Genomic DNA, 9,233 nt, shown 5'->3' on the forward strand with positions numbered 1-9,233 from the left:
TGTCCTTTGGACCCAGGGTCCCTGCACAGAGAAGCTCCTCGGCCAGGGGAAGATTGAGGACAAGGACCTACCTCCAGAGCCAACAGAGGGAGAAAGCCTTCCCCTAGAGCTGACACCCTGAATTTGGACTTTAAGCCTACTTTACTGTGAGGAAATACATTCCCCTTTGTTGAAGCCATTTCTGGTATTTCTGTTACAGCAGCACTAGATGACTAAGACATGCCCCTTCTCCAAAAATGCTTTGCAGCACCTAACACACTGCTGGTGCACAGTCTTTTTTTTTTTTTTTTTGTAAAAGCTAAAAATTTTTTCCCAGTCTATAGATTCTCTTTTTACTCTTTTGGTGAAGTCTTTTTTTTTTTTTTTTTTATAACTTTTATTAAGCTTCAAGTGAACGTTTACAAATCCAATCAGTCTGTCACATATAAGTTTACATACATCTCACTCCCTACTCCCACTTGCTCTCCCCCTCTTGAGTCAGCCCTTTCAGTCTCTCCTTTCTTGACAATTTTGCCGGCTTCCCTCTCTCTCTATCCTCCCATCCCCCCTCCAGACAAGAGTTGCCAACACAATCTCAAGTGTCCACCTGATATAATTAGCTCACTCTTCATCAGCGTCTCTCTCCCACCCGCTGATCAGTCTCTTTCATGTCTGATGAGTTGTCTTCGGGGATGGTTCCTGTCCTGGGCCAACGGAAGGTTTGGGGACCATGACCACCGGGATTCCTCTAGTCTCAGTCAGACCATTAAGTTTGGTCTTTTTATGAGAATTTGGGGTCTGTATCTCACTGATCTCCTGCTCCCTCAGGGGTCCTCTGCTGTGCTCCCTGTCAGGGCAGTCATCGATTGTGGCCGGGCACCAACTAGTTCTTCTGGTCTCAGGATAATGTAGGTCTCTGGTTCATGTGGCCCTTTCTGTCTCTTGGGCTCTTAGTTGTCGTGTGGCCTTGGTGTTCTTCATTTTCCTTTGCTCCAGGTGGGTTGAGACCAATTGCTGCATCTTAGATGGCCGCTTGTTAGCATTTAAGACCCCAGACGCCACATTTCAAAGTGGGATGCAGAGTGTTTTCATAATAGAATTATTTTGCCAATTGACTTAGAAGTCCCCTCAAACCATGTTCCCCAGACCCCCGCCCTTGCTCCGCTGACCTTTGAAGCATTCATTTTATCCTGGAAACTTCTTTGCTTTTGGTCCAGTCCAATTGAGCTGACCTTCCATGTATTGAGTGTTGATGGTGCACAGTCTTAAAGTCAGAGTCATTCCCATAAAAGCGATCTTCAATAATAAGCTGTTTTTGTGGATCACAGCTTCCAAGTGGTTCGATTTTAGCTTTGCCATTTTTAACTTGATTACTTTCTCTATTCAAATCTCTCTGATTGCTTTCATGCATACACAGTATATAATCAAATGTGGCAAAGTCTTCTCGGGTAACCAGACCGGCATGTGACTCATAGAAACGCCATGCTTCTCTATGCAGTTTCGCCCTCGGTAATCAGGAGGGTTTCCTATTTCATATGTGGATGTTGCTGCATTGTCTATCCTCCACTTACCTAAAAAAAATTTGATCAGTTACGCATTTTCTTGAAAACTGCTTCTGCAGTGGGTGATTGACAAGTGTTACCCAGACACGCAAACAGCACAGACTTGGGCACCTGCTCTGCCATCTTCTCACATACTGGGAGAAACAAAGGAGTCAGAGTCACCGGCCAGAACCTGCTCTGACCGCAGCGCATGTGCGTTACCTGTGTCACTTGTCTTGTGCAGGACACTACTCAGACTGGATTAGGACCCTACTTCCGCGGAACCTCTTGTTAACTGATAACATCTTCAAAGACCTTACTTCCAAACAAGGTCATGTCCACAGGTACCAAGGGTTAAAACTTCAACATATCTTTGTGGGGAACACAATTCAATCCAAAACTATTGATTAAAAAAAAAAATTGTCCTGCCATAATAAAAATAACAAGTGATAAAATTATTGTAGCATCTAACAGTATTGAGCAGTTGCCATATGGCAGGCACTATGGTGTGTATTTTACACATATTTCCCCATTGAATTTTCACAATAAAGCTGTCAGTTAATTATTAGTATTCTATTTATAGATTAGAAAACTAAAGTTCAGTGAGATTAAGTAACTTACCCAGTTTATTACTGAACACTTATTAATTCTCTTAGGCTTTCTAGTTATACAATTATATTGTTTTATACAAAATAATAATTTTATATCCTCCTTCCCAAGGGTTATGCCTCCTATTTTTGCTTCGTACTGCATAGAACTAGCCATAATTATAGTAAAATGTTAAATCATAATTATTGTCTTTTAAATGTTCCTGAAACCCTTAAATACTCAGCAGACATGGGTACCGGATGCTGTAGTCAACTGCAATAATGGTAACAGTAATCGTTAACAATTACTGTGCACCACTGAGTGCTGTGATAAGCAGTTTATGTGCATTGACAAGTTTAAACCTCGCGGCCCTATGAGGAAGGTATGTTATTATTCTCATTTTACAAATGAGAAATTACATTTGCACAAATATGTCTTTTGAACAGATAGTACAGGAGGAAGCAGAAGAGACAGGAAAGTAACCAACACCCCTGAGCTGAGTTTTATAGACTGCAATGCTGTCAGGATACCAGGCAGCTCTAGAAACCAGGCCCCATTGACTAGCCTCTTGTTTAAACGTGTCTACTTGAAGTTAAATAAATTACAGCTGAGTAATGGAGCCAGGCTGCAAACCCAGGCCGTCTGAGTCCAGACTAGATGTCTCAGCCATACTATCCTGTCAGGGGCTACTCTAGCCTTCATTTGTCCCACATGCTCAAAACTCCTCCACCACCTTCCCTCAGTTTCCTGGTATTGTAACCAGGCTTCATCTCTAAGTCTAGTCCCACATAGATTGGTGATCCTGTTTCAGATTGACCCTGGGTTCTATCTGGTGTTCTCTTATGACTCTGATTCCAATACTGGCCCCTTGGTTCTACCCAGTGAAACTAAATAAAGAGGTGGTCCATCTTTGTGTTTTCTCTAGGCCTCAGGACTCCACCCTATTTAAGTCCACAGTTTTCTTTAACCAACATACCCCAACGAACTCTCCCAACTTCTCTTTAAAATATCTTTGAAAGCTGTAATGTAGAAAGAATACTAGGCCAGTGGGCTTCTAGGAAGAAAATGAGAGTTCACAAAGGAGACACCCACAGAAAAATTGATAAAAAACAAAAAACAGGAAAATAAACACAGAATTATAAAAATAAAACATAAACATATTTATTCATTATATATACATATATATCCATTATATCTGTGATATATATATATACATATACCAAAAAATCCATTATCATAGTGTCAATTGCAACTCATAGAGACCCTTTAGGATGGAGTAGAACTGCCCCCTAGGGTTTCCAAGGCTGTAAACCTTTATGGAAGCAGAGTGCCACATCTTTCTTCTGAAGAGCAGTTGGTGAGTTCAAACCTCTGAACTTTTTGGTTAGCAGCCAAGGGCTTAACCACTGCACCACCAGGGCTCTTTGGTATATACATACATACATGAAAAACCAAACCCGTTGCTGTTGAGTCGATTACAACTCATGAGGACCCTATAGGCAGAAAAGAACTGCCCCACAGAGTTTCCAAGGAGCACCTCGTGAATTTGAATTGCTGACCTTTTGGTTAGCAGCTGTAACACTTAACCACTATGCCACCTATGTGTGTGTGTGTATGTGTGTTATATATATACATACCCATAAGCTCAAGTAAGAGATATGAAAATACATACTACGTATTATTAAACTTAGTTGTATGCAGATACAATAATTGAAGAAAAAGAAAGGGTGAAATATGAGGAAGTCAATGGGATTAAGTGGACATGTCTGAAGAGGTTACAGAGAAGTCTTGAGAATTTTTCCGAGTGGGGATTCAAGGTTTGGCATGTATCACACTTTGGAGGAAGTAGGTGAGAACGTGTGTTTGGGGGAAGCACAAGGGACAAGTCAGTAAAACTACTTGATCCAATAATAATTATAATTAGCTTTATAGACAGTTTATTCATTTCCAGAAATTTTTTATATGTGCTTTACATTTTTTTTTTTACATATATTGGAAACCCCGGTGGTGTAGTGGCTAGTGCTACAGCTGCTAACCAAGCCAGGAGCTCCTTGGAAACTATATGGGGCAGTTGTACTCAGTCCTACAGGGTTGCTATGAGTCAGAATCGACCCGACGGCAGTGGGTTTGGTTTTGATTTGGTTTACATATATTAATTAGCTTAATTAAAATGATCTGTCAGGTGAGTACTATCAACATCTCCATTTCATAGATAATAATACGGAGTTACAGAAAAGCCAAATCTCGTGCCCAGGGTTGTGTAACTCCCAAGTGGTGGAGCTTAGATTTGAACTTGGCTCCTCTTTTAGTTCAGATTTTTATTACGCACTACTAGGATGTTTCAAAAGCCTCCTTAATTGGTCTCCCTGCTAGTCTTATCTGCACCAATCTTTCCTCCATTAAAAAAAAAAAAGTTACCCTCAAGTCAATTCCGACTCTTAGCCACCCTCTAGGACAGAGTAGAATTGCCCCACTGGGGTTTCCAAGGCTGTCAATCTTTACAGAAGCAGACTGCCACATCTTTCTCCCACAGAGTATCTGGCAGGTTCAAATCACCAACCATTCGGTTAGCAACTGAGCACTTTAACCACCGTGCAACCAGAGCTCCTCCCTTTCTTTCATACTGCCTCAGAAATTATTTTTCTAAAACACAAGTATTACATCACTCCCTTTCTTTAATTCTGTCAGCGACTTCTCATTCCCTAAGAGGTAAATTCAAAGTTGACCTGGTAAAAATATAGTGTATAAATTTAGGCTCTGCTTATTCTGACTCCTGCTGATTTCTGATATCTTCCTCTTTCCTCCTCTTTCCATCAGCCATTTTGAACCACTTGAAAAACCATTTGCTACTGAGTTGATTCCCACTCATGTCATCAAACCCATATGTGTGTCAGAGTAAAACTTTGCTCCATAGGGTTTTCAATGGCTGACTTTTCCAAAGTAGATCATCAGGCCTTTCTTCCAAGGCACTTCTCTGGCTGGACTCAAACCTCCAACCTTTCAGTTAGCTGCTGAGCACGTTAACCATTTGCACCACTAGGGACTCCTTAAAAAAAAACTCTGGTGGCATAGTGCTTAAGTGCTATGGCTCCTAACCAAGAAGTTGGCAGTTCAAATCCACCAGGCGCTCTTTGGAAACTCTATGGTGCAGTTCTACTCTGTTCTATAGGGTCGCTGTGAGTCGGAACCGACTGGACGGCAGCCGGTTTTTTTCGGGTTTAGGGACTCCTTGAACTATTCAGTGTTCCGCCAAATTGCTGTGAATGGATTTCTCTTTACCCATTTTATTTCCTGGGCCTGGCGTGCGTATCTCCAGAGCCAAATATATATGTTCCCGGCACTGTGCTCTCAAAGATTTTCTTGCAGAAATCAGCAAACTTTCAGGGGAACAAAATTCGCTGACGAGGCGCGAAGCCAAGATGGTGGACTAGTCAGAGGCACTAAGCCATCCGCTGCAACAAAGACCTGTGAAATAGGTACAGAGGTCAATCCTGGAACCCTGAACCTTAAATAAAGGGATAAAGTATTAGATTGGAAGCACTGAGATGATAGAAAACGGTGAAGGAATAGAGATACGGAGTGGAGGTTCCCGGCCAGATGGCATGACATGGTGTGGCCATCTTGTAATAAAGCCAACAGCCCCGTACTCGGGAAAGGCACTTCCACGGAATTCCTAGTCGAAGATAGAGGTATGACACAGACCCACCCTGGGGTAAGACAGACTACGTTTTCTGGCTGCAACTCAAGGAGGAGGCCAGGTGCTTTCACCGGTAACCGCAGGAGTACGCTCCTACAACCCCCAACCCCTCTGGTGAATAGCAGCAAGGACTTCCCCATCCCAGCTGCTCTGGCTGCCAGCAGCCACAGTAAAAAATTTGCTTACCAACTGTGTCATGCATTGAACTAAGTACTCCATACCCAAATACAAATAAAGAATACTGCGTGGCAGAGAGTTACAATTGTCTTTGTCTATCCTTCCCTTTTTCCTTTAGTAATAAAAATAAGAAAAAAAAATTTTTTTTTTTTTTAAATAGAACCCCAAAATTTTAGCTGGGTGCAGATGCATCCAATTAGAGACAACATTTCCCAAATGCTCTTTCAGTGAGGTACAGCCCTGTGATGTGATTCTAGCCAATAAGATGTGAGCAAAAGCCAGTAGGAAACTTGTAAAGGGATCACGTCCTTAAAAGGAATAAACATGGTTTCCCTTGACCTTTCCCCTTTCCCATGGCTAGGATATAAATGTGGTGGCAAGACTGAAGCAGTCAATTTAGCTCGCAAGATGGAAGTCAATGTGTAGAGAATAGCAAAGGAACAAGATAGAAGTTGAGTCCCCAATACAATGGAGCTGCCATTTCTTCCCCAGATGTTTATGAGACTTTCATGAAAGAGAAATAAACAGCCATCTTGTTTAAGCTACTGTTATATTTAATCTTTGTGACAGCACCCAGAACATGTATCCTAACTAATAACAAAGTTTAGTATCAGAAGTGGGATGCTAAACAAAAAACTTCCAAAATATGTGGCATTGGTGTCAAGTTGGAAATCTGATGACCTTTGTTATGGTATGCCAACACATTAGTTTATTTAAAAAAAAAAAAAAAGGTAAAATTGTCCCCTGCAGTATTTTGGAAGGCAGTTCTTATTCCAATCAGGCTCACATTTCTAGACATGTTTGAAAAAGTCTGAATCTTTGTGTATGTTGACTACTATTTGCTGTCTTTAGTTAAGTCCTATGCGAGAGATAAACTTGGGCAAGAGTTAGCCAGTCTGCAAGCAGAGTGGGATGGAACACATTTCTGCTAAGGAGGTTCTGAAAACGCCTTTCTCAAGTGTTCTTTACCAGGCAAAGTTGCTTTCCAACCCAAGCCCATTGCTTCACAGGGCCTCAGGGATCCATCATAATACTACAAGCGTGGGGTTTGTGACACACACCAGGCAGTGAGTAAAAGAAGAGACACCTCAGACTTAAGAACTTTTTCCAGAAAAGACATATGGTTGTGATTATTACCCAGGAAACTGAATGGAAGGAAATATGCCAGAAATGGGTTAAGAATCCACAAGACTGAACTTCAAAAATCTGTAATTCTTCAACTTCTAAAGCAACTCCCAGGACCCCCAACACTGAACCTACAGGAGAGTATGTTCTCCAATACCACTTCAGAGGTGGCCAGGGGGGATAATTGATGGAGGAAACTCCCAGAGGCAAAGCTGAAGGCCACAGGACTTCTGAGCAAGGAGGTTCTCCAGTAGAGTAAGGCTCTGACTGAGAACATACTTTGCTGCCAGGGCAGGGGGTCTGCAATTCCAGCCCAGTGGAATTTCTTCATTGCTGTTTCACTCCTTTTCTTTTCTGAAAGGGATTTATTATCCTGTTCCTAATTCATCATTGTGTTTTGGCAGTGGAGGTGGGGAGAACAGACGATGTACCTTTCAGAGGGTGATAATATGGAAGAGTCACAGGTAGTCCTGATGCAGAGGACTGCAGCCCACTCAGACAGCCTAGACTGGGAACTGAATACTGTTCCCATGGTTTTGGGAATGACCTATGGATTGGGGACATTCTAGCCTCTATAACTACGTGAGCCATTTCCTCGATATAAATCCCTTTATATAGTTTTTATATATAGATAGATATATCCACCCAGTGGTGGAATCATGAGTCATTTCACTTGGGGGGGGGGGGGGGGACAAGTGTGTTTTATATGTAGGAAGAAGGGTGGGCATGAATATTTGGGTGGTCAGAGGTTGGACTGTGACAGAGACTGCTAGTTGCCCCCTACATGCGTTGTTTCCCCTTCCTGTAGCAATAGAATTACATGAATTTTAGTTCAACACATGGTGCGACAGCCAAAAGCCATATTTCTCTGCCTTTTTTGCAGCTAGGTTTCACCATGTGACTTGGTTCTAGCCCATGGGCTGTGAGAAAAACTGTACATGCCACATATTTGGAGGTTATTAAAAGAAATGGACATGCCTCCCTTTCTTCTTTTCCCCCCTCCTACTGGCTGAGAGACTGATAGTGAGGGCTAAAGCAGCCACTTTAGATTGCAAGAGAGCAGTCATCTTAAATGAGAAGCTGTGAGTTAAGGATGGTAGAGAAACAAGATAGAAGGAATCTGGGTCCCTATGATTGTATCATTAAGGTTATGTGTCAACTTGGCTAGGCCATGATTCTCAGTGGTTCGGCAGTTATGATGTAGTTTGGCAGTCGTATTGATGCGATCACTTCCATGATGAGATTTAATATTATGTGATCACCTCCATGATGGGATCTGCTGTGGGTAGCCAGTCAGTTGAAAGGGAGTTTCCTTGGGGGTGTGGCCTGCATTGAATATAAGTGGACTCTCTGGCAGGGCTCACAGGCTTTTGCTCACTCTGGATCCTGCACCTGGCTCCTGTTCATCTGACCTCTGGTTCTTGGGACTTGAGCTAGTAGCTTACCTGGCATCTTGTCTGCTGATATTGGAATTCATTGGTCTTTGCAGCCTCTGAGCAAGAACCCTGCTGTCTGACCTGCTCATCTTGGATTCACCAGCACCCGAGGCTACATGAATCAGGAGAACCCTGCAGCCTGACTTAAGGATTTGGGATGTTCTAGCCTCTACAACTGAATGAGCCATTTCCTTGATATAAACCCCTTTATATAGATATTTATATGCTCTACTGGTTTTGCTTCTTTAGAGAACCCAGACTGGAAACCCTGTTGGCATAGTGGTTAAGAGATTTAGCTGCTAACAGAAAGGTCAGCAGTTTGAATCCACCAGGTGCTCCTTGGAAACCATATGGGGCAGTTCTACTCTGTCCTATAAGTTCACTATGAGTCGGAATCAAGTCGATAGCAACTGGTAGAGAACCCAGCCTAAGACAGTCCCCAGCACCACAGAGCTGCCATATCAGCACCAGAGGGCTTAACCTCAGACTGACACAGAGAGAAATATATTTCTTTCATGTTTATTTGAGTCTTTCTTAGAACAGCACCATCTTGTAGTCTAAATAATTCAGGTTTATGATCAAGTAGCATATCTCATTATAACTATTTCTCTTAATTATGATTCTTTTTATTACAAGTGCCTAATAAGTAATAGTAATATTATCAGCAAAGAATAACCTATAGCAAGTCTC

At 42.2% G+C, this 9,233-nt stretch overlaps 1 pseudogene; it reads right to left on the reverse strand.

Annotated features, from left to right (window-relative positions):
* Positions 1 to 204: 204 nt before the first annotated feature.
* Positions 205 to 1,879, reverse strand: LOC126085681 (low molecular weight phosphotyrosine protein phosphatase-like; annotated as a pseudogene).
* Positions 1,880 to 9,233: the final 7,354 nt, after the last annotated feature.

This window comes from Elephas maximus, chromosome 11, assembly GCF_024166365.1.
Source record: "Elephas maximus indicus isolate mEleMax1 chromosome 11, mEleMax1 primary haplotype, whole genome shotgun sequence".
In the NCBI taxonomy this organism is placed as follows: Eukaryota; Metazoa; Chordata; class Mammalia; order Proboscidea; family Elephantidae; genus Elephas; species Elephas maximus.